This window comes from Heterocephalus glaber, unplaced genomic scaffold (assembly GCF_053883595.1).
Source record: "Heterocephalus glaber isolate CG9 unplaced genomic scaffold, H.glaber_assembly_v1.0 deba00001687, whole genome shotgun sequence".
Taxonomy (NCBI): Eukaryota; Metazoa; Chordata; class Mammalia; order Rodentia; family Bathyergidae; genus Heterocephalus; species Heterocephalus glaber.
Window position 1 is genome coordinate 14,556,213 of NW_028258412.1, and position 24,246 is coordinate 14,580,458.

Consider the following 24,246-nt stretch of genomic DNA (forward strand, 5'->3'; position numbering starts at 1 on the left):
TATAAAGGAACTATCTCCAAATTTGCTGAAAATCACCATTAGAGACACAGACAGAGACAAAGAGAATAGATAATACAGCTTGTTGAAGTCCTGCTTTTAAACTAATTAGTTAAATAAACTGTATCTTGGTGGGGGTAGTGATGGCACAAAGAAAATAAATGCCAGATGGGTGGGGCCATCAATTCAATCACGATGTATGTAGCTTCTGCTAACTGCTGAGCACTGTCCTAGATGTTGGGGCAGAATAGGAAATGATGCCATCTGAGCTTAAGAAACAGAGTGCAAAGGAAAGTGGCATGATAACAGTGAAGTCAGACCATGTGGGGTGGGGGGATACAAGGAAAATTTGAGGCCATGGAGGAAAGAAAAAAGAAAGAAAGAGAGAGAGAAAGAAAGAAAAGAAAGAAAGGAAGGAAGGAAGGAAGGAAGGAAGGAAGGAAGGAAGGAAGGAAGGAAGGAAGAAAATAAATGAGAGTGTTTCTTCTCTGAGCCACTATTTCTATTCTAGCCCAATTCAGCAGCAGTTAGTAACTGTCTGGTACCCAGAAAGACAAAATTGCTTCCTTCTTGCTAGCAGACCTGAGTTCAAGCATGTGTCCATGCAGCTATGCCCTCAAGACTGCCAGCCTGGAAGAACTGCTGGACCCTCTTGGGCCAAGAGGATAAGGTAGGAGTATAACTCAAGCACACTGCATGTTGAAAATATCCTGCCATCCACTTCAGGAGTTAAAATGCTTATTTGCTATTATTAGTTAAACAATAACAATAGGGATGATTATATAATGCTGGTCCATCCTCCATGAGGGAGCCTTAGCCATCTCTTCCTGCTCTACTCGCTCCAGAACCACTGCTATGGCATTTGATTGGTTTGGGAGCCACCCAGGGGATTAGCAAAGCACCTTTCTGAGTATGCTGGGTGGGAGGCATGCTTGTGGGTATTATGTATCGCCCCTGGAGCCTTCCTTACTAGTGCTATCCCCTGCTCTACTTGGTCATCAAGAACTAAGCAGCTTTGCTCTGCCACACTTTCACCATAATGTTTCTGCCTTGGAATCTGCTGATGATATACTGAACCCCCTGAAACCATAGGCCAAATTAAACCTCTTCTTTGGGTGTGGATACTCTGCCCCAGTCATGAGGGAAAGCTGACTAATACAACTGCTTTGAGAGTGAGGCAATCTGCAGGCTGGGGAGGCAACATAGTAGGACAGAATTGAGGTGAAATCGAATCTCTTTGGTGACTGTTCTTCTACTAGTGATTGTGGAGCTTAGGAGGATGATCAAGCATCCTGAGGTCCTCATGATAGATAACTGGATCCTTGTTGTAATTGGAATTTATAGAGATGGTTTCTAACCTCTCCTTTTATGTTGAAATTGCTGGAGTGTGGTGAGAGTGGGGAGTTAGGAAGGAAAGTCTTTGGGCTCCACTGGAGAAACTGGAGGATGGAGTAGATTTGGTGCAGCAATTAAGACCTTTGACTAATTCCCAACAGCACAAGGAGGCATTAAGGAGATGGCAGATTCCACACCTCTGGGTATTTCCATCACTCCTTGTGTCAGATGACACTTCTGCTGTCATCCATCAAATCCCCTTTTCAGGCTGCAAAAAAAAAAAATCCCCTTTTCTGTGTCTCATTCTTAGGCTTCTGAGGGTGGTGCCTTATTGTCAGCGAGGCAGGATTTGGAAAGGTTACTGACACTTAGAAGAAAAGATTAGGGGAGAAAAGATACCTGGGAATGCTGGAGGAAAGCGTAAAGTTATAGAAGTTTCCCAAGAATAGTTTTGATGATGATAACCATTTATTAAGAAATTAACATATGCTTAACACTTAACCAATCAGTCATCTTTCCCATTGCTTGAATGTAATACCTAAAACCCACAGGGGGAGGTTTAATTTGGCTCACAGTTAGAGGGGATTCAGTCCATAGTCAGCTGGCTCCCAAGGAAGAAATATCATGGTGGAAGGGTGTGGTGGAGCAAAGCTGCTTAGTCCATGGTGGCCAAGAAGCAGAGTAGGGGAACAGTGCCAAAGAGGAATGGGTGAGGGGCCAGAAATAGACTTTAAGGGCATATCTCTATGACCCACCCAGGCAAGTGTACTCCACCACAAAGTCAGCAGTTGACCCTCCATACTAACTGCCACATTTATATCACCTTCCTAAAATCTCACAAGAAACTGTAAGAAGTAGGAAATGTATTATCTGGTAAAGGAATTGAGGTTTAGGAGTTAACATGATATTTGTATGCTACAAAACTAGTAAGCTGTAGATCTGGAGTCTGAACCCTGATCTATCTGTATCTAGTGGTCCATCCATTTAGCATCACAAAATGCTGCTTCTCAAGTCGGAACAATTAGATCTGAGGTGAATTTAATAGGTCATGGGCACTTAAAAATTAAATAGGTGGAAAGAGAAGAGGAAAGTAAAGGGGAAGTAGGACAGAGAGAAAAAGAGAAGGGAAGAAAAAGGAAGGGAAATTAACAGAGTTACACTGTGTGTAGTGAGATGTGAAACAAATATCAACATTTATTTCCCACTGCGTGTGTGCACAGACACATCACCAGTTTTCTATGTAAAATGTATTTATTATTATTGATTATGATCAAAAAAGCTTTGAGAAACAGTACTTGTAGGTATTTAGGGTCTTCATTGTTCCAACAGACTAAGCTCCAAATGGATGCAATGTGCTGCCTGAGCTGTCCATGGTACCTAAACACAATTGTTAGTACAGGAACCCTGTCTTCAAGAAATCTAAGTCAAGCAGAGAGGAAAGATTCAAACAATACCTTGTATAAAGTGCTATCACAGAAGTATCTCCATATGCTAAAGGGAAAGCTCAGTTCAAGTTAGAAGTACAAATCTCAGGAAAAGCTTTGCAGAGGCCTACCCAGCACAGACACAGACACACATGCACACACACGTGCACACACACACACACACACACACACACACACACGTCATGAGCAGTTCGGAAATTATCAAAGCACATAGGCAGTGAGGTTTGAGGTTTCTGGGAAAGAAAGTGGCTCTACCATCCCTATGAAAAAGGGGAGCATTGAAATGGACTAGGTCTTCATTTCCCCACTTGCTTCATGATATTTATTGAGTACTTACTGCATGACAACATCTCTAATTCCACTTTACAATCACAATTACCCAAGGCAGGCCCAGAGTTATGATCCCCAATTTACAGGTAAAGAAACTGGGCCTCCTAATGATGAAATGATTTGCTGAAGAGAGCAGATCTGGAAAAGGCAGGATCGGGATTTATAGCCCAGCAGATCATATCAGTATGTATTCTCTTAATCACTAGTGCAGTCTCTTTTTCTAACCCTATCATTGAAGAATGTAGGAGAAGGAGGAGAAAGCAAAGAAACATTAAAGAAATAAGATGGAGGTCAAAGCATCATGAGATCATCAGTTGATATATGCAATCCCAGCAAGCCTAGGAGGCAGGTAAAATCATTGCATTCTGTAGACAAAGGCAGCCAGACTCAGAGTGGTGGAGGGAAGTCCTCAATAGCCACATCCATGTAAACTCACTATCCAAGTTCCTGACTCCATGCTCCAGCATTTGGGAGCTCCTTTCCTCATGGGACTTTGAGAGAAGCCTCTGCTGCTAGTCTTCCTTACGGGGCATCCCAACTCTTCCTGGGAAATGCGGAGGACATGCACCAATAGCCCCAAACCCCAGAGAAGACGAGAACACTAATTAGATGACTGTTCTGGTGTCTGCTCAGACTCCATCAGGCAGATGGGGATGAGATAGGAATCCCAAATCATTCTGGTTTTTAGAGCATTTCTGAAAAATGGTGATAGGGGCCTGGCTCTGGGATGAGAGAACAAAGAAGGGCTGCAGGAGGGAAGGAGAGCTGCCAATGGAGTACGGGTATTGTACCCCATCCAGAAAAAAACATATTCATATTTGCATTTCTGGTTTTAAGTCCTAGGAAGGGCTGACACTAAGCATTAGCTATATAGCGTGTGAATAGCTCAGACTCTAGGCACAGAAGACAGACTTTGTAGTCTTATTCTCCCTCTTAGCAGCTATGTATACTTCTCCTTTGTAAAATGGATGTAAAACTCTCCACACCTACCTCTACTATAGTGCAGTATATTCCAGGACTTTTTCTAAAGCTCCACTTTTCTTGGTTACCTAGCTTAATCCTGCAAACAACCCTATGAGGTAGAGATGTCTATTATCCCCATTTTACAGATGAAGAAACTAAGACTCAGAGGTAACTCAAGTTGAAGAAACTGTTTGGACCCCAAATGTAGGATCTTAGCCAATACTTTATTCTGCCACAAGAAAAATAAATCATTGTATCTGCTTACTGAGCACATATAATACCCATGTGCCCTCCCTTAATCCTCTTGGTGTTGCTCTTGGCTATGCCATTTTACAGAAGAGACAACTCTGGGGCCTAGAATCTTCAGGAATGTGTACATGCTCCCAAAGGCCTATGATTTGGGCCCAGGTCAGGCAAGCTGTCCTCCAAGCTCACATGTGTTGCTGCCACAAATGGGGGTTGCTTTTTCTGACTAATAAAAATTTCCTGGAATACACATAAACATTCACACTTCCAGCTTCCATTCTTAGAGATGGTCTGAATGGTCTAGAAATGTGCATACTTTAAGTGCACTTATGATGATTCTAATTATGAATTACTTGCCAAAAGTGACATCTTATAATTATGTAAAATAAGAGCATGCATTAGTAAACTGTAAAGTACTATGAAAGGGCTGTAAAGTCTGATGAAAATAATAATGTATTTCATTATTTTTATTAATGGCAAACCATTGTAAATGTTTGAGAGATCCACAGTGGATGTTTTACAAGGTTTTAATAAGGGTAATACCTGAGAAATGCAATGCCTGACCTCAAGATGCTAGCTGTCCAATGAAGGAGGTAAAGGATGCTTTATTGCTTATCTGTTTCAGGACTGAGTTGCTAGTAGAACACACTGAGAATGAACAAGCTACTTCATGCTGCTCTCAGCAGAGAAAGTTAGTGGACTTTCTATTGCCTATGCTAACAGACCATAAGGAGACCAAAGCATGTCTGAATGCCTTGAATCCATTCTATCAGACATGAAGAAGAAGGCTGGGAATGTTGTAACCAGCAGAGAAGGTGGCTTCATTCTGCTATCAGCTTAGCACCTGGGCACAAAATGTGACAGAACTGGCAAAAGAACATTAATTAACATGGAATACTAGTTGTCTGACAATGTATAGAAACCACCTAATCATCATCCAGATACAAAAAACAACACCTACAAGCAGTTTAGTATTAAGGCAATCTGAACTGTGTCTATTTGACTAGTGTTTTGCTTACATGTTCAAAGTATCAATGACATTGGATTCTGAGGGACATATTTCTTTCTCTTCTTCCATTGCTTAACTCCTAATATCGTTTGGTCATATTTTCTTTCAGTCTGCTGTAATTCATGGGAAATCACATTAAAAACAAAAGTTTACTTTTATCTGTGGTCCTCTTGCCAACACTGAAATACTTTTTCTAAATTACCTAGTAGTTTCCCAGGACCCACCAAGATGTCTTGAATACAAAGATCCAAGAAGGGACGTGTCAGTCTGATTTCCATCCCTGTGACAAAATCCCCAAGGACAATCAATTTAAAGAAGAAGGATTTATTTAGGCTCATGGTTTCAGAGACTGGAGTCCATGGCTATCTGTTTCTGTCACTCTTAGGCCTGTGGTGAGACAGAACATCAAAATGTCAGAAGTCTGCAGTGGAGGAAAGCTGATCACCTCATGGCCACTAGGAAGCCAAGAAAGAAGGGAGCAGGGCCAAAATATATCCTTCAAGGGCACAGGCCCACTAAGCTCACTTCCCTCCACCCGTCCCTTTCTCTTAAAGGTCCCACAAGCTCTCAACAGTGCTATCAGCCAGAGATGAAGCCTCTTACACATACGCCTTTGGGGGACATTCCAGATCCAAAGTGTAACAGGAGAGCTCAGGAAGCCTGTATTTTAAACAAGATTCCAAGTTGACTCTTCAGCGTAGCCAGTTTCAACACATACAAAGACCATCAGCAGACTCATTCATCCACTTGACAATTATTTACAGAGCACCTACTATGTGGTAGGGTCCTATTGCTGAACAAAACAGATGATGGCCCCGACCTCATTGAGAGTGAAGTCAAGTGGGGACAATGGAAGTGTCATAAAGCAGTCCAGGAAATGCATAAGGACAAATGACATGTGAGCCATAAGATGAACAGGATGCCATTATGGTCAGCATAATTTAAACTTGCACATGAATGGTTAGGCAAAATTCTCACTGGAAGCAGCTGTTAACTAAAAGATTAGGCATCAACTGGGAAGAGAGTGAGGAAGGAGTGAGAATCCAGATGCGAAGGGAGGAAGAGCCCTCCAATGGGGAAAATGGCACATGGGAAGGCCCAAGGCAGAGACAGGAAGGGCCTAAAGAGCAGGCGTGTGGGTGAAACTACAGCTCTGTGATCAAGGTAGACAATGTTGCCAAACCAGGGTGGGTTGGAGCAGGGGCCATGTTAGCATGGGGCATTTGCATTTGATCCTAAGAGCAGTGGGGAGCTACTGGAGGGTTTGGAGCAGAAAGTGTCATGGTTTGAATTTATAACCTTTTAAAACATTAGGGGGTACCTGAGCATGTGGCTCAGTGGTAGAGCACTTGGCTGGCATGTGCAAGGCCCTGAGTCCAATCCTTAGCATTGCCAGAAACAAAAACAAAACAAAATAAACATCACAGGGCCTGCTCCCACCCCTGCAATATTTTAATCATGGAATGCCCATGGTTAAGTCTCTATTCTGCAAGAATGAAGAACTCATTCTGTTCTAGAATTGAGGAGGAAAATTCACCAGGAATTAGGTTCCCCAGCCTCCAAACCTTCCTTTGCCACCTCATCCAGAGGCTGAACAGAAGTCCCTTCAAAACTGAATGTGGGACAAGAAGAGAAAACCCATCAATATTTCCCCTGCTCCACTTCCCACCTTCTCAATTCTACATATTCTGAAAACCATCTCTCTTCTGTGTTCTCCAGACAGCAAAGTTATCCAGAGCCTGTGGAGACTGCAGAGGGCCCTGGGGGTATGGGTACACTTGTCTAGACAAGGCCCTGCTGTGGGGAGCAAGTGTGTAGGTGGCTGTGGTGGATGTCTTGCCATAACAGCCCAACATCCAGGGCTCCTTCTAGTTTTGGTGGGGCCAACTTCATACCTGGCTCTATCACTGGGGATGGTCCTGACTGGTCAATCAGGTATTTGAGTTATCCTGGTCTTGATTAACTAAATGATGGAATTGTGTCCCAATCAGAATCAGAGACTTTATATCTTAAATTTGAGTCAATGCCAGTAAGGGAGAATACCTTCCTTTTTTCCTCCTGATTTTGGTGAAACTCAGGTCTGTTAGTGGTGAGGTGTACCTTCATGAGATTGGAGCCAACGTGGAATAGTTCAGAGCAAGATGGGGTAGGGGGAAAGGGCTGGGGGTGCTAAAGGTGATCATTTGAACCTTTGGATCCAGCTGGAGTTACCACGGTCTCCATTGTATGAATGAATAAAAACTTTTCCCCCGAATTCTCTCTGCATTAGGTCTCTTCCTTGTCATACAGAATCCCAGCTCATACAGGTACATTCTCCCTTCCTCCTTACACTCAAGCATTTTTCTTCAGCAAACTTTGGGAATGAAGGAGAAGGAAGTGGATCGTGCCAAGAGATGTTTGCACTGATGATGTCCCTTAGACACAAGCAACAGGAGTATCAGAGTTCTCGTGAACAAGCAAAGAAAAAATAGCATGACCAGATGGAATTGCAGCCAGCAGAAGTCAAGCTAGACTCTTGGAAACCTTCTCAACTAGGAGACTATTTATAGACAGTGCCCTGTAGCCTTTTCATGGTCAGTCCATTAACTGGATCAGACAATTCTATATCAATTCAGCTGTATGTTCCGGGTAACAGCTGACATTCACTCTCCCCAAAGTGACAGAAAGAAAAGAAGAAAGAAAATCAGGAGGGAGGGAAGGAGGGAATATGAAGGAAGAAAAGGAAGAAAGAAAGGAGGGAGGGGAAGGAGAGAAGGAAGAGAAAAAAGGAAAGAGTAAAGGGGGGAAAGGGGAACAAGTAAAGAAGGGAGGGAGAGAGATAGGAAGAAATGAAGGGAAGAAGAAGAGAATGCGAGGAAGGGAGGGGAAAATGACACCCTAAGTCAGAAGTTCTCAGTCCTGACTACCTATCTGAATCTCTTACGGAACATTGAAAAACACTGATGCCCAGCTTCTACCTCCAGAAATTCCGATTTCAATCATCAGGGGTTGGAGGATGGAGCTCTTTGAGGACCACTGAGTAATGCTGGTGCCTTCTTATCAAAGTGTGTTTCTTGGGCCAACCTTATCAGAAGCCCCTGAAGCTGGTTAGAAATGCTCAACCTCAGGCTCTCCCCTAGATCTGTTGAATCCAAATCTGAATTTTTACTTGATTCCTAGATGACTGAGGTGCACACTAATGTTCAAGAAGTGAGACATGGGGACTCCTGTGACAATAGATTCAATGCTGGGGAGACATAGCTCTGAGCCATGTAGCTCTCACTGTGTCTACAGAGGAGCAATCTGCCTTGGGATTAGGGTAGGTATGGTTCCCAAAATAAAAAGGCGAGGACTGTTTCTGCTGGGCAGGTGGAAGGACCAATGGCCCATAGCCTCTCTACTGCACCTGCTTCCCTGATATGACTCACTTGCTATGCAGTGGGCACTTAAGTCACTCACAAATAGCCTGTACCTTCATAGATATGTCCAGAAGACCACCAAAAAGTGTCCTTGTGCTGAGAATTTTCTTTAGGCTGATCTCATTTAATTCTAACAATACCATAAAATTAAAAATGAAAACTTTTACCCATTTTCCACCTAAGGCAGCTGAGGTTCAAAGCTCATTCTAACATCAGTCAGGTGAATTCCCAAACTTGACTGAGCATCAGAGTTAGTCAGAGACCTTTCCAAAATACACTCCATGGAAAATTTTGATTTTAAAATGTGTTTAGGAATTTGATTTTGAAGTGTGTTGTGAAAACATGCTTAAACAATTACAATGCAACTTAGTGCATGAACAGATTCACTATGGGGAAATACTAAGATGTCACTACTGTCCAGAGAGATCAGTCATTGCCCTCCCAACTCCCTTTAAAGAGTAGCTGTAAATTATATTCTTTGTGTCCTTGATACCTAACCCAATGCCTTCCAGAAAGCAAGAGCCTCATAGGAGTTATTGATTCACTAAATGAATTGAGAAAGGGATGGTGGATGGATGGATGGATGGATGGATTCACATATGCAAGCGGAGAGGAACAAAGATGGTGAGAAGAACCAATGTAGAGGCTCCTAGAGTTTGGCATTTACCCTCAAACTTACATTGAGCCCTTGAAGGCATTTTTTTAAAATGTGCTAGATATAAAATAATGGGTACAGCCTCAGCAAAGGAGTAATGCAGGATGAAATGTCGGTATCCACAGTATACACCAAGACCCTTGCAAACTGATGGACAGAGTAGACAGGGACTGGGAATCTGGAGAGGCTGGCTCTGCTGGAGGAGGAGGAAGGACCACGTTGGTATTTGTGCCAGCCAATGTGACTAACTCCCCAGGTGTCAGACATTAACCTAAAGCCGAGGCCTATTCACAGAGAACAGGCCTCCATGGGCTCATTTAGCCAACCTGAACATGACCCAGCTGTGCTTCTACTCCCTCTCTCCTTCCTGACCTGGCCTCCTTTTTATCTCATTTTCCTGCCGTCTTCCCTGTCTTGTAACCTGAGGCCTTAGAATCTTCTTTGCAAGGCTCTATGCTGCCTATTCCCACCTTTCTCTGGAGATAGATTTGGGACCACTTTCTCATCTAGACCTATCAGCTCACCACCAAGAGTGTAGGTCCAGCCTGCCTTCAATACTACCAAAAGTAAGTGATGATGGCCTTTGTAACGCCGAGAGTCCTCAGCCCCATTTGAACTCAAGCTTCCTTTCTGACCTCCAACATTCACCTTCCCGTCCAGTCTCATGGTTTTCAAGGACATCTACACATTGAAGATTGTGAAATTTTTTATCTTCATTGTCAACTTGTCCCCTGACCTCCAGCATACATTTATTACTGTATAACTGGATCTCTCAAAATCTCAAATTTATCTACAACAAGACCCCTAACTCTCTCCCACCCTGCTCCTCCAATGGTCTTCCCCACCTCAAATGTGAGAATGCCACTCAGTCAGTGGTTCAGCCATCCTTGATCACTTCCCTTTTCTCTCTCACAGAGCCAATTTTTTAGAAAGTCCTTAAAGCTCAACCTTCATAACATATCCTAAATCTGACCCCTGCTTACTAGCCCTTCTGCTACTACCCTAACCCAAACTACCATCATCTTTCCCTGGATAATTCCCATGCTCTAAAAACTGGTATTCTAGCTCTCCTTGCTTTCCACTATATTCAGCTTTAACCTAGGGGCCAAAGGCAATCTTTGGAACTAGACGTTGGCTCACATCACCTCTCTGCTTAAGAGCTTCTTCACCCACCATCCAGATGCCCCACTGTAGCCTTCAAGATTCTACCCATCTGGTCCCAGGCTTTGTTTTCAGTCACATTTCCTTACATTCCTTCTGCTCACGATGCTTTTAGATGTTCCTGTCCCTAACAGTCACCGCCTTCTCACCTCCTGCCCTTAAACTTGCTGCTGATCTATTACTTGACCAGATAGTCACACAGTTCACTCCCTACTCAGGTCTCTGCTCAGACATCAACACTTCAAAATGCATTTAAGATAGTATCATGCTATTCTCCATCTTATTTTCCTCAATACTATTTACCAACACACACACTCAAGTGTATTTACTCACATTTGTTTATTATGTGCTTCCATCCAATATGCTTCATAAAACTTTTGTTATACTGATCTCAGTTGCCTCCCTTATACTGTTTTGTTGTTCTTGCTCTTGCTGTTTTTGAACCAGGAATTGAACTCAGGACCTAAAGCCCCAGCCAGCCTCCCTTATACTTTGACAGAGCCTGGAAGATAGCAGATATTCAACCTAGTTGCTAAACAAATGGATGAATCATCTGACCCCGCCTTGTTAAGCAATATGTTAATCTGGGTTAAAACTATACTTTATCCATTAGTATGTCCTTCATTATCTTGGCATCTTGTTTTTCATCAAGTAAGCTCAGTAAATGCTTCCCACCATAGATCTCATTAAGTAAATAATGATACATTTATTTCATAGAATTCTACATACTCTTATTCCATTTTCATTAAAAAACCATAATGGTTCTGGAAAAGAAGACAAGAAAAATATATTCAAAAATGAAAATGAAAATGAGATAATTTTTGAACTGTAGGCTGATGGCTGAAGTTTAGTTTCTTCTTTGGGTTTATATTGTATTTTCTAATTTTTCTAGAGCAAAACTTTACTACTTGTACCATCAAAATATAATTAAAATTTTAATTCTTGCTTACAGATAAAACAACTAATTGCCCAAGACTTTTGAGGGCTGATATGCTGAGACTTGGATTCTCACCTCTACTCCTCAGGTCACCTCCAAGCAAGTCACAGTCTTCCAGGAAACAAATTCAGTTTATTCCTATGAAACATGGGAACATATCTGCTGTTCACATAGAAGTGGAATGGGGCTTAAATGACTAGGTCAACATTAGATATTTTGCAAACAGAAACAGTAGCCCATTTTGAGGGGTTGTCACTAATGAATACTTTCTAGTGCATTGGTGATTATTATAGAGTTTGCTCCCTTCTCAGTAAAGAGACCTGAATATTGTGCTTTGACCCTAAGGGATGATTAATGGTGCAAATGTTAAGCCCTGTAGGGAGGCAAAAGGAGGAACCAGTGTTTTATCAGTCAGCACACTGGGTTCCTAGATCACTATTACCTTAGTGACCACCCACTGTTTACATGCAAAACCTAATGGTTCCAGGCACTCTCCTGAAATGACCCTTCCCGGGAGGAAAGATACAGCCTTCATTTAAATTCTGACAATTTCTCCCTTTAAAAATAAAAGTGCATCTGAAAGTCTGTGATATTTTGCCCAAATTGAGCTGAGTGCAGCAGACCAAGGATGACAGCAGACACAAGTGCTGGCTCATTAACCCTGCCTAATGTCTCCCACCCCCAGGCTTGGAAAAGCAGTCTCATTGGGCAGCCATTGACTGAGACTTCCATTATGTTTCTGCCTCCTACACAGCCTCAGTTTCCCCATTTGTAAAATTAGAAGAGGCTGGAAGATAGAAGTGAAAAGGTGTATATTTTACTTGTAACATCTTGTACTTTTCTATTCTTTCGGGTGGGGGGATGGAACTCAGGACCTTGCACTTTTGAGGCAGGCGTTGGCACCACTGAGCTAAATCTCCAGCCCTACTTTTCTATTCTTTGAAATGTAGAAGAAATGATCCCTTCATCCACAGGCAGCAGGTCATGCAATATGACCTCCATCCCACATGTAGCATGAGACACAGGTTCCATTGCAAGCAGTTTGGGATGCTGGGAATGGCGGTGGAGCTTGTATTTCTCTATCTCCAGGGTCCCTATTGTGTTGAGTTGGTTCAGTTTGTGGTTCAGCATCCCATAGTTCAACACATATCAACATTCCATATCCCATGCATTCTCTTCTTTCCCCATATTATGTCCTCTCACACTGGACACTGCTTCTGTTCCTTCACTAACCCAAATGCCACCAGCACAAGTCTGAGCACATGAAAAAGATTTTTATTGTCATTTTTGATCAACAAACTTTACAGTGGAGTGGAGTAAACAGTGTAAAACTGTGAATTAGGTACCCTGATTTCTGAACTCATTGACCACTCTCTATCAGGAATTCCCTATGTTCTCCTCACTTCTCTTGGAGGTTCTCCTGCGAGCTCATTTCCCCCTCTTTTTCTGCTAATATGCAACCTTGAATTTTTATTAATTATGCAGTACAGTGTGTCTCTCACTCATGTTGTCCAGGGCCCATTTTTGACACCTAAAAGTCTATAAAAATACATCTAAGACAGACAGTTTCTTCCTAGAAGAGGCTCAGATGCCAACTGTTAAGTCTGGGTTGGTTTTTTTACCTCCATTCACATACTTGCCACTCATCTCTAATCCTATGCCTGAAATAGACATCACTAATCAATCTCACCACTCTTTGCTATTAACAGGTTCTCTTCCTGACAGATAGCTATAAGCAGACACTAGCAGTTAACAACAGCTACTACCATGGTAGGTGCAGTCTCTGACCCTTGGATGACATCAATTTCATTCCAGTGTTGATGTTCTAAGATTACTGAGAGAAGAATATTCATTAAATAAAGTGTAATGAGGGCATATTAATCACTCGCAAGGAAGTATTCCAGGTGCTCTGAATAGGGCAGAGCTTCAAACTTGTCCCTTCCTTCAGTCCCAACAATCTGTCACAAACCCTAATGCAGCTCACATTTGATCACATCTTTAGATTTAAATATGAAAGTCTCTGTTGAAATAAGAATAGTATGACCTCATTTTCTGCTCAGAATGTCCTTCCCTCACTATTTTCTGTGGCTTGACTTCCTCCTGCTCAACTTTCTAGGTTCAGCTGAAAAGTCTCTTTCTCCAAAAAGATATCTAACATCCCCTTTCCCAAGAATAGATCCTCCTCCTCTTGTTGTGTCCTCTTATAGCACCATCACTTCTCCTTTATAACCTTTAACATCATTTAATTGCATATTTTTACTTATTGTCTACCACCTCAACTAGATTCCAGTCCTATCACCTAGACATAACTGCACATGGTAGGTGCTCAGAAAATATTTGATAAGCGATTATTCATATAAATATTAATATCCACTTTCTGGGGAGCTGGTGAGACTTAGAAATGCAGAATGCATATAAAATGCTTAGTGAAGTGCCGACACATAGCCTGCTTCATGAAGAAGAATGATAATATCTCATTTAATCCTCATAACAACATATGCAAAAGTTCTGCAATTGTTTTCAGTTCTCTTTCACACACACATGCACACACACACACACACACACACACCACATCCTTTGATTCGTAGGACACTTTTTAAGTGAGTAAAAGAGCTAAGTAGAGACCTCTGCTCAATGGGTGTATGTGTTTGGAGAACAGAATTTTTTTTTCCTAATGCCCCAAAACAAAGGGAAATTATTGGGTACAATTAATTGTTCAAACTGCCAGAGATTTGAAAGTAGAGGGAGTAAACAGATGCTGCTCTGAGCTCTGTGCTCATTAACTCAGAGAAAGGATTCATTTCCTATGCATGATTAACTCTACCATAAGTGATTTACACAGCAGATGATCAAAAAAGAATTCATCATCCACAGACAGAGGCTTGTGTGCTAGGCATTCAGCCCCCTCAGGAAAAGTCTGTCTCCTGAATTTCTGGGGTGTCTGAGGTTAGCAGTTTTTGATCCAAGAAGATCCTGTTGTCTTTGGCCCAGGCCTCCTCAGGGTGAGCTACAAGACCTCCATGCTCTGTGACTGTGAAGAGACCCAGAATCCACTGCATCTTAAAGGAACAGTTGTGTCCTGGAATGTAGCACTGAGGAAAGCCAGACTCACATTCAACCAAGTGATCTCTTGGGACTAAAAGAAATAGCTAAGGTCACAGACTGCAGGGCTGATCCTTAGAAATGTGCTAAACATTTATTGAGCACCTACAAGGATATAGCAAATCAACAACATTATGACCTCTTCTCCCCACCTTGGATAGAAAAATTCCTCCTGGAAAATTTCCTTTGGTACTAAGTTATTGAGTGAAAATCTACAATACTATCACCTTTCAGAAAAGAGCAATGCTAAGGGCTTTCTTTATCCATTGGTGGCGCAGAGACCAGAGAATGGGGAACCAAAACTATTGCAAAGAAAGAGCAATGTACCTGCCCTTAATGGTGCTTAATCAAATAGCTTTCCATTGCTCATCATAGGCCAGTTTTGTCAGGGAGATGGTGCTGATTCAGACCCATGAGAGCCTCATGCTAGAAGTGATGATGAAACAAGGACATAAAGAAGACAAAGCTGTGTGTGGTGCACATGCCTGTGATCCCAGCACTCTGGTAGACTGAGGCAGGAGGATTGCAAATTTGAGACCAACACAGGCAACATAGCAACTTAGTGAAGTCCTGTCTCAAAATAAATCAAAAGGGCTGGAATGTGTCACAGTGTGAAGACTCTGGGTTCAATTTGGGGTACTTCCCTTCTCCCTCTCCCCAAAAAATAAGAAGAAAAAGTTCTCGAATGCGTCATCTCTAGAATAGGGCTTATACATGATGAATTCTTTACCAAAACTCAAAAAAGGAGGAAAATAAGAACTACCCTTGAAAAAAATTTTCATAGAACTAAATGTATTTGACTACTTAAATGGTACTTTATTTTTGAAATAATGCACTTCTTGACCCTTTTTTCTTTTGTGTGTTTAAATAATTTTGTTATGAGATGATGGTGGTAACAAGACCTGTTTGTTTCGAAGACTTGAGACAAAATCAAAAGGTGCTAGATCTGTGTCAGACCTCTCCTTTTTTTCTTTTTCTTTCTGTTAATGTTATTGGTTCTTTAGGCCTCCAACTCAGGGAACCACAGCTATAAATAAGGGTGGTATAGATAAAGCACTATGAGAGTCTACCAAAGAGTGTAAGATGTCTTTCCATTTGGTGAAATCAGAAAAGGCTTCAACAGAGTTGACATTTGGGTTGAGACTTTCAAGATGGATGAGCTTTGTATACATAGAGCTTGAGATGAATAGGAAAAGGGCATTCCATGTGGAGGTCACAGCCAGAACAAAGGCACAGAGGTGAGAACAGTGTCTCAGAATGAGTCATGGTCAGGAATAGCAAAGACCTCCTAGTTTAACCAGAGCAGTGGATTCTAAGCTGTAAGCCACCACCTCCTGGAGCACAGCAATGGTATTGCCGGGTATCTGCCAATATCTTGTTCTAGTACAGCTGCTTTTCAATTATCTGCAGATCAGTTCATTCAAAAGCCTTACTGAACTCACACATGCACTTAGTCAACAAATTATTTATCAATCAAGGCATACTAAACTACTGATTGCTATAAAGGGAATCTGTAACATTTTTAATGTCAAAAAGAGATGCTCTTGTTCATTCTCTATCCATTCAATAAACAAGCATTTATTGAGAGCTCACTCTGTGCAAGGCAATGTGCTAGTCACAGGCACATTTACTGAGCAATATTTGAAGCAGAGAGATCAGTGAAGAGGTAGTTGCAATGGGGTGAGGGATGGGGAAGAGACAGACCAGGATGATAGCAAAGAAAAGGTTGAAAATCCATATTACAGCATAAATGAGAGTACAATAAAACAGACTTGCTGATGCATTTGATGTTTAGTGGCTAGAGAAAGAGAAATCAGAAATTGCTCCTAGGAGGTTGGCCTGGACAACTAGACAGATGATAATAGCATGGTAAGAAAATATTGGGAACCATTAGGAAAGAGCATAAAGTATGTGAAGATAGAAGAGGAAGGTCATTGGAAATAATCCTGGAGGACAAATCAAGGAATGAGGGAGTGTAAGTGACAGACAAAGAAGTCTGGACACACAACTGAAGACCCTTTCTCTAATGCCCCACAGATAGTGAGCAGATCATGGTCCTCAAGAAAGCACAGAGAAGATGCACTTCAATCAACCAACAACTGATGAGCACTGACTGTATACAAGGCACCATGTTGCTCATCCTGGAGGATACAAAGAAAGACAAGAGATTGTTTCTTCCACTAAGAAGTTGGCTAAGTCTTAAGATTCCTCAAAATCTAAAAATACAAATTCTGTTCAATCTAGTTACTCCCCATCTCAGTATCTTCCCAGAAGAGTTAAAGACATCATATTACATTGATACATGCATACCCAGGTTTATAGCAGCACAACTCATAATACCTAAATCTTGAAAATGGCCTATATATCGATCAATGGATGAATTGATACAGAGAATGTGGTATTTATACACAATGGAGTATTACTCTGCCATAAAGGAGGAGGATAGCTTTAAGTCATTGGTAGAAAAATGGATGCCTTTGAGACTATAATGGAAAGTGAAATAAATCAGACACACAAAACTAAATAGCACATGACTTCTCCTATATGAGAAACCCAAAATATAAATAAAGAGCAAAATAAAAAATAATAGGAGGGTGGGGGATTTTGCTCAGTGGCATCACACCTGCCTCACAAGCATAAGGTCCTGAGTTTGATCGCCAGTACCAAAAAAAAAAAAAAAAAAAGGAAACAGGGAGATAAATCTTTTGCAGAAAGGAAGGAAACCAAGAGATAGTGTGAGGGGAAAGCAGGGAGGAAAAGGAGATGAAAAAAGAATTAAGATACGTTATATACACGTGCCAACTCCCCACAATCAATGTAATCATTATGTGCTGCAAACATGTACTAAGAAAAAATTTTTAGACATAAAATACACCTGAAAAGCTTCAACTTGTCCAGATTCATCAACAATTTCTGGATGCTTCAACACTGAATGGGCTGACCCAGACTTAATGAAGAGGTGGACTGTAATGAATCTATACATAGTCTTCTACAAAGTATAATAAGTACCACAAATTGCTTCTTTGAAATGAAAAAGAACCATAGATCATAAGGACAAATGTTCCATCTTTGAATAGCAGCATGCTAGGATGAGTTGTGGTGGGAAGCTGGGATTCTAGAAGATGTCAAGACCCTTATGACCACTGAGCTGGAGATCTCCTGGTTGGCATCAGGATAAGACTTCCCTGAATTTGGGAGTTAAGAAGTTTGTCTTTGTGGTACATACACACAGTCACTTTGTTGAGTTTCCATTCAGTATCCTTCACTTTGACTACTGAGATGGACCCCATTGGTGCTGCCAGTCCTGTTCCACTTCCCTAGCCCAGTGCGTCCATTACCTACATGCTGTGTTGGCTGCTGAGCTCCTGTCATCCCTGGGGAGGAAGCACTCTCAGCCAAAGAGGACCCATCACAACCAGGCAGCCCACTTTGGCTCCACATCTTCCCCAAGGTATCCTGCAGCCAACAACTAACTCATCTGGAGCTTAAGAGCTCGCTGTGGGATCAGGCCATTGCCTCCCAGAGATACCATATTCTTGCTTTGTTCCTTCTTTTTTCTCTCTCCTGCTTCCCCTCCTCCCTTTCAACTGAGGGTCTTACCTCAAAACATCACATTCATGAGAATCTCAGGCTCATTCTAATTTAATGGAACCCAACCTATAATGTCAACTTTGCACTACACTCTATACTGTTAATAGTAACTAGCATAATTGAGCTCCTGCTCAACATCTTACATGATCTCACAGTGCCATTATCCCCATTTCCCAGGTTAAAAGAAAAAAAAACTAAAGCTCTAAGAGACCTTTCTCTGGTCCTTGAGCAAAAAGGGGTTGCACCCCTCATTCTGAGAAACACTTCCTTACTCTGTTGCAAAGTACACTCTGAGTTTCTCTTCCTTCCTCCTGCCCTCTTACTTCTCATATCCACCCACCTCCCCTAAAAATCAGTGGTCAGTTACGTGAGTTTCACAGCTCAAGATCTCCCAGGGCAGGAAATGCAATTTATTTCCATCTGCTATTGTTTTCTTTTAGAATGCATTTTTAAAATTGGCAATAAGCACTTTAGTCCTCCCAAGGAGCTCTTAAAAATATGTTCCTAGCATTCCTAGTAGGTAGGTAGGTGTGTGTGTGTGTGTGTGTGTGTGTGTGTGTGTGTGTGTGTTGAAGGAGGAGGGGTCTTACAGCCCTATCTTCCAAGTGTTTAAAAGAATTGATGGATATGGATCTACTCTAGAATTACAGAGACTTCTCTCCCAAAGAATCAAGCCTAGTTCCAGCAGAATAGAGGGGAAAATATCCAACCCTTCCCCGTAAGAGAATGCATAAGAGAGGAAGGATGACTTTTAAATGAAAAACAAAAAAAGTAGGAGTATGTGGTGGGCATTGCTAAAAGAGGAAGGATGGATAAGACACAAATACACAAGTTTTGCATAGGTTGTTCCTCTGGCCCAGTATTTCTTCTCTTGCTCTCTAACTTTTGAACTCTTACTCATCCTTCAGAACCCAGTTTAAATGTCACCAACTTTAAGAAACATTACTTTGTTTTCCAGCCTCTCAACACAGTGACTCTTGCCTGTGGCCATACAGAGTAAAACCCCAGCAAGTAATAAAGAGTTCATTCCTGTGTGGGATAACTCAAGATCAAGTCCCTCTTATCGCTTACTGGCTGGATGACCTTGGGCAAGCCCTTTAACCTCCTTAAGCCTCCGTTTCTCATCTGTAAAATGGAATAAACATAAAGCATTTAGTACAGAGCCTTCAATATAATTACTGCTTAATGAAATGACACTAATTTTTTTCATTATCATTATCATGAACACTCCGTCCCCTGAATTCCCATAAGTGCTATTTTTCTACTGTCCACTCCACTAATTTGCTGCTTACCCTAGATGGCCTTGTTTTGTTAATTAACATTCCATGTGTGCATATCTTTTTTCCTTAACTACATCACAAGGTCCCTGGGGACAGGAAGTGCATCATATACTTTCATATCTCACACAGCTGTGAGAATCATGCCAAACACGTATTACATGCTCAAATATTTGCTAAATAAATTCTTAAAGCTTTGGCTACAAGTATAGGTGCTTGTTTTGCTTAGCAACAGGACAAATAACATTTGTATGTATATTCTTGCTTCCAAGACTAATTGATACTGGTCTTATAATCATGAAAACCCCTCTTAAATCTCCCCTAATAATGGCAGAAGCCATCAATTAAACAAACTATTAGATGTATCAACAATCTATCAATCCACTTGTAGTGGATGTACATTGGTTGATTTTCAGCTGTCTGGCTGCACAGTGGAATTGGATTTAAGTGGAATATTCAGTTTGGTTTCTAGCTCTCCATTAACACTGCTTACTCTATGAAATGAGGATTAAATGGCAATGTAATAATATAAATATGGATAGAGTAGATATATGCAGATGGCATCTAATCCAGTTCCTGGAATATTATAAATTCTTAACACATGATAGCTTTAAAAATGTGGTGGGAAAGTAAACCTAGGCAGTAGAGAGGGAGTCCAAACTCTAGCTCTGCCATTTACCATCTATGTGACATTGGGAAAATCATTTTATCTCTTTTATCTCCAGTTTTCTCATAAGCAAAATGGAGATAAAAGTACCTGCATTATAGGTTTATTAAAGAACTAAATGAGATAATATAATTCTTAAAATCTAACTCAGCCATCCTGCCTTAAAGCATCATTTTCTCTCTTCTATAATCATTCATCCCTGCCTTCCTCCGTCCTTCCCTCCCTCCCTCTCTCCTCCCTTATTCCCTATATCCTTCCCCTCCTTCCTTCCTTCCTCCCTCCCTTCAATTTAATGCTGTTTGCTAACCTACTATGTGCCTGAAACCATGCTTGGCCCCAGAGATAGTTTGAGGCAAGAAGAATAGAATGCCTGCCCACATGAAACTCATAGTCTAGGAAAGGGAGCCCCAAACCTAGGCCACCAGGACACAGACAGGTACAGATCCATGGCCACCAGGACACAGACAGGTTCAGCACAGGTGAGCAACAGGTGAGAGGGAGGCTTCATCTGTATTTACAGCACCTCTCCATCATGCACATTCCTGCCTGGATTCACCTCCTCTCAGGTCACCAGTGGCATTAGATTCTCACATGAGCATGAACCCTACTGTAAATTTCTTGGATATACTGGGATCCAGGTCATACCCTTTTGAATCATTCCCCAAACCACTCCACCACCCCTATCCATAGGAAAATTGTCTTCTACAAAGCCAGCCCTCATGTTAAAAAGGTTTGAGACCACTAGTCTAGGAAAATATATAAGCAAGCCGAAGAGATATGGTAAGTGCCTGCACAGAAGATGGTATGGGGACCAAGGAGACACAGAGGAGAGCAAAAGACCCAGCCAGGGCCTGTGTGGTGAGAAAGAAGGAGGTCACCAAATGCTTCCTCAAAGACTATCTTGCTACCATCGCTCAGCTTCCACCCCTTCTTCTGTGATCTGTGTGGGGATTCTGGATGGCAGCCATCTTAAGGCATCCCTGGTGAGTGCTGTAAGATGGATGGTGCTGGAGATGACTTCAAACCTAAAGAACAGTGAGCTGGTTTCTTTGAACTGTAATAACAAAGTATAGTAGAACCCTCTTATCCATCAATGATACATTCCAAACCCCTGAAACCATGGATAGTACCGAATACTCTATATACTGTTATTCCCTGTGTAAGGATATCTATGATAAGCTTTGTTACAAATTAGGCATAGTAAGAGATTAACAACAACTGAAAATATAATTGAATATATTATAATAATACCTTGTAAAAAATGTTACTTAAAACTCACGAACACTTTAATTTCTGGAATGTTCAGAAAGTGATTGACTCTGAATAACTGAAATGATGGAAAGAAAAAATGTGGATAAGGGGCAACGACTGAAATACACATTGAGTGGCTTAAACAACAAAAAATTATTACCTCACAGTTTTGGAGGATCAAAGTCCAAGATCAAGGTGGTTTGCTAACAATTTTGGGCGTTGTTGACTAGCAGGAATGTCACCCTGATCTCTGCCCTCCTGTTCCCACATCTTTCATCCAGTGGGCATGTCTGTGTCCAAATTTCCCTTTTTTATCAGAACACCCATCATATTGGATTAAGTCACAACTGAATCTGTCTCTTAATGAATTAAATCTGCAATGACCCTATTTCCAAATATTGTCACATTCTGAGGCCCTGTGGGTTAGGAACTCATTGTATGAATGTTAGGGGGATGTAATTCAACACATAACAGAAGCAGATGTTTGCATCCTTTCCCTGTCACTGTTGGTGGTTCTCCCCACATCCCAGGCAGAGCCAGATGGTTCCAGAATTAGCACTTAGTTCTAGGCTCCAGGTATTTCTCTCAGGCTCCTGGAAAACCTCACATGTCCACTATCAGCTATCCAAGACCACCTCCTCAGCATTCTCAGCCTTATGGGGACCCTCTTCCAAACATCTAGATTTGAAACTCCAAGGTGTTCCTTCTGTCCATGAAGCTCTGGTGTATTATCAGCTTCTTTCTACCTCTCATGGTCAGCCACTGAGATGGCCCCTGTGATCCCTGTCCCCAGGGATTTATCCCCAGGTATAATCTCCTCCCCTGGAGTAGACAATGGGCTTCCTCTGAATAGCAGAGGTGACTGGATGTTACTTGAATTTAATAACAAGACTGTAGCCTCAGTCATGGTCTTTCTCTCTTCCCTGCTCGCTCTGATGAAGCCAGTTGCCATGGTGTCAGCTACCTTACAGAGACGCCCACATGGCAGTGAACTGAAGGAGACCTCCAGCCAACAGATAGTGAACTACAGTCTGCAACCCAACAGTCCATGAAGAAACCGAATAACTGATTGAGCAAGCTTGGAAGCAGATCTTTTCCCAGATGACATTTTGGATGAGATCATAGCCTCAGATAACTCCTTGATTGTAGCCTAGTGAAGGATCCTGAGGTAGAGGATCCAATAAAGTTGTGCCCAATTTTCTGACTCACAGAAAATGTGAGGTAATGAATGTTCATGGTTTCAAGTTGCCAGTCTTGGAGTGATTTGTTATGCAGAAATGCATGACTAATCCACTGTAGTTACTATGTCAGACCTCAGTCTTCCCTCTTTACCTTTTTACTTTCCAATAGATAGCCAGTTCTCTGCATTAAATTCTCTTGGTTAAATTAGCTGGCACAATTTCTCTTTTCCAGATTATATATTGACTGGTACAAGATGACATCTAAACTGTGATCTTAAGGACAACTGAGGGTGAACAAAACAATGGGATGGGTAGTATTTCAGGAATAGACAGCACCATATGCAAAAGTTGGGGACCATTTATTCTTTAGTCGTTAATGAACACTTATTGTGTGTTGGGCCCAGTGCTAGGTACTTCAAATGAAGTATGCACATGAATGCAAGGTTTGAGCTTCATAGAGATTGCCTTGGCATGTTCAGAGACAAGCATCAGTCAGACAAAAAGCCAAAACCAGGATACTAGAGACAGACAATGCCTTGGTCTTCCTCACAGAGAATTTCCTTCTGCTTTCTTAATCTAGGCACAAGATGAATAACCACATCTCAGCTTTGGCTTCTCATCCAAAAAGCAGGATGACCAGTTCCCCACACAAGACTAGAGTATTGACCAAATGAGGCTTGGAGGCCAAAACAACTTCTTATAGGAGACAGGATTCTACTGTGTTAAGACCTAGTGGTTCTTCTTTGCTCTCAACTTAGAATGATCACATCTTCTCATCTACCCAAGTAGCCATCAGCCTTCTGCTGGCCCAGAGATGGCCGCAGCTAAGGCCTGGGTTAACAGTATTAAACAAAGAGCCTATTGCTTCTGGCCCCAGCCAGCAGGTTGCTAGTCATTGATAAAATACAGGCTGTAATACAAAGAGCAACCTCCCCGCAGCCACCCGCCCCATAAATCATCAGCTACCAAGGGCTATTGAATTACCTTTGGAAGATGGATGACACTGAGCTAGAAGGCTGCTTGATAAGGTTTCCCTTTGAATAATTTTGTGCAGAAAGCTGGGTTTGAGAAATGGGGTCTTTCCACCAAGCCAGCCCCATCCATGCCTTCCCTGCCAGGTGCTTTCAAGATGAACATGTTCCCTTGTGGGCTGCCAGTGTCTGTGAAGAAGGAGGAAAAGTCACTGCCAGACCCCAAGAAAGTACATGCTTCTGCCTCTAGCCCAACAAGTGGCTTTATTTATTATTATTATTATTATTATTACTATTTTGTTTATAACAAAAACTTAGTAATGGCTATCATTTAAAAATCTTTTTCCTCCATTTAAAGGTAAACTCGTTGAGGGATGGGGATTTAGCTCAGGGGCACCATCCCTGCCTGGCAAGTGCAAGGTCCTGAGTTCAATCCCTGGTACCACACACACACACACAAAAAAAGTAAACTCCTTGAGGGTAGGGATTAAGTATTGCTCCATCTTTTATCTACATGACTGTCTGTCTGGCACACAGTCAGAGCCTAGTGCATATGTGTTAAATTGATAAATAAATGAATAATTTGATGCCCAAATATAATTAAGATAGCTACCACTTATCAAATATATTTTGTGAGCCAGGTAATATGCAAAGCACTTGGGCTCATTGAATCTTTAAACAATCATATGAAATAGGTCCTATGACTCTCTTCATTTGATTGATGAGAAAG

At 41.7% G+C, this 24,246-nt stretch overlaps 1 long non-coding RNA gene across 1 annotated transcript in view; it reads right to left on the reverse strand.

The window, feature by feature from the left end:
* Window positions 1-23,713, reverse strand: part of LOC110348894 (uncharacterized) — a 101,462-nt gene extending 77,749 nt beyond the window's left edge. The window contains exon 1 of the long non-coding RNA XR_002394496.2: window positions 23,530-23,713. This is a non-coding gene — a long non-coding RNA (uncharacterized LOC110348894). The remainder of the gene's footprint in view (window positions 1-23,529) is intronic.
* Between the last annotated feature and the right edge of the window lie 533 nt (window positions 23,714-24,246).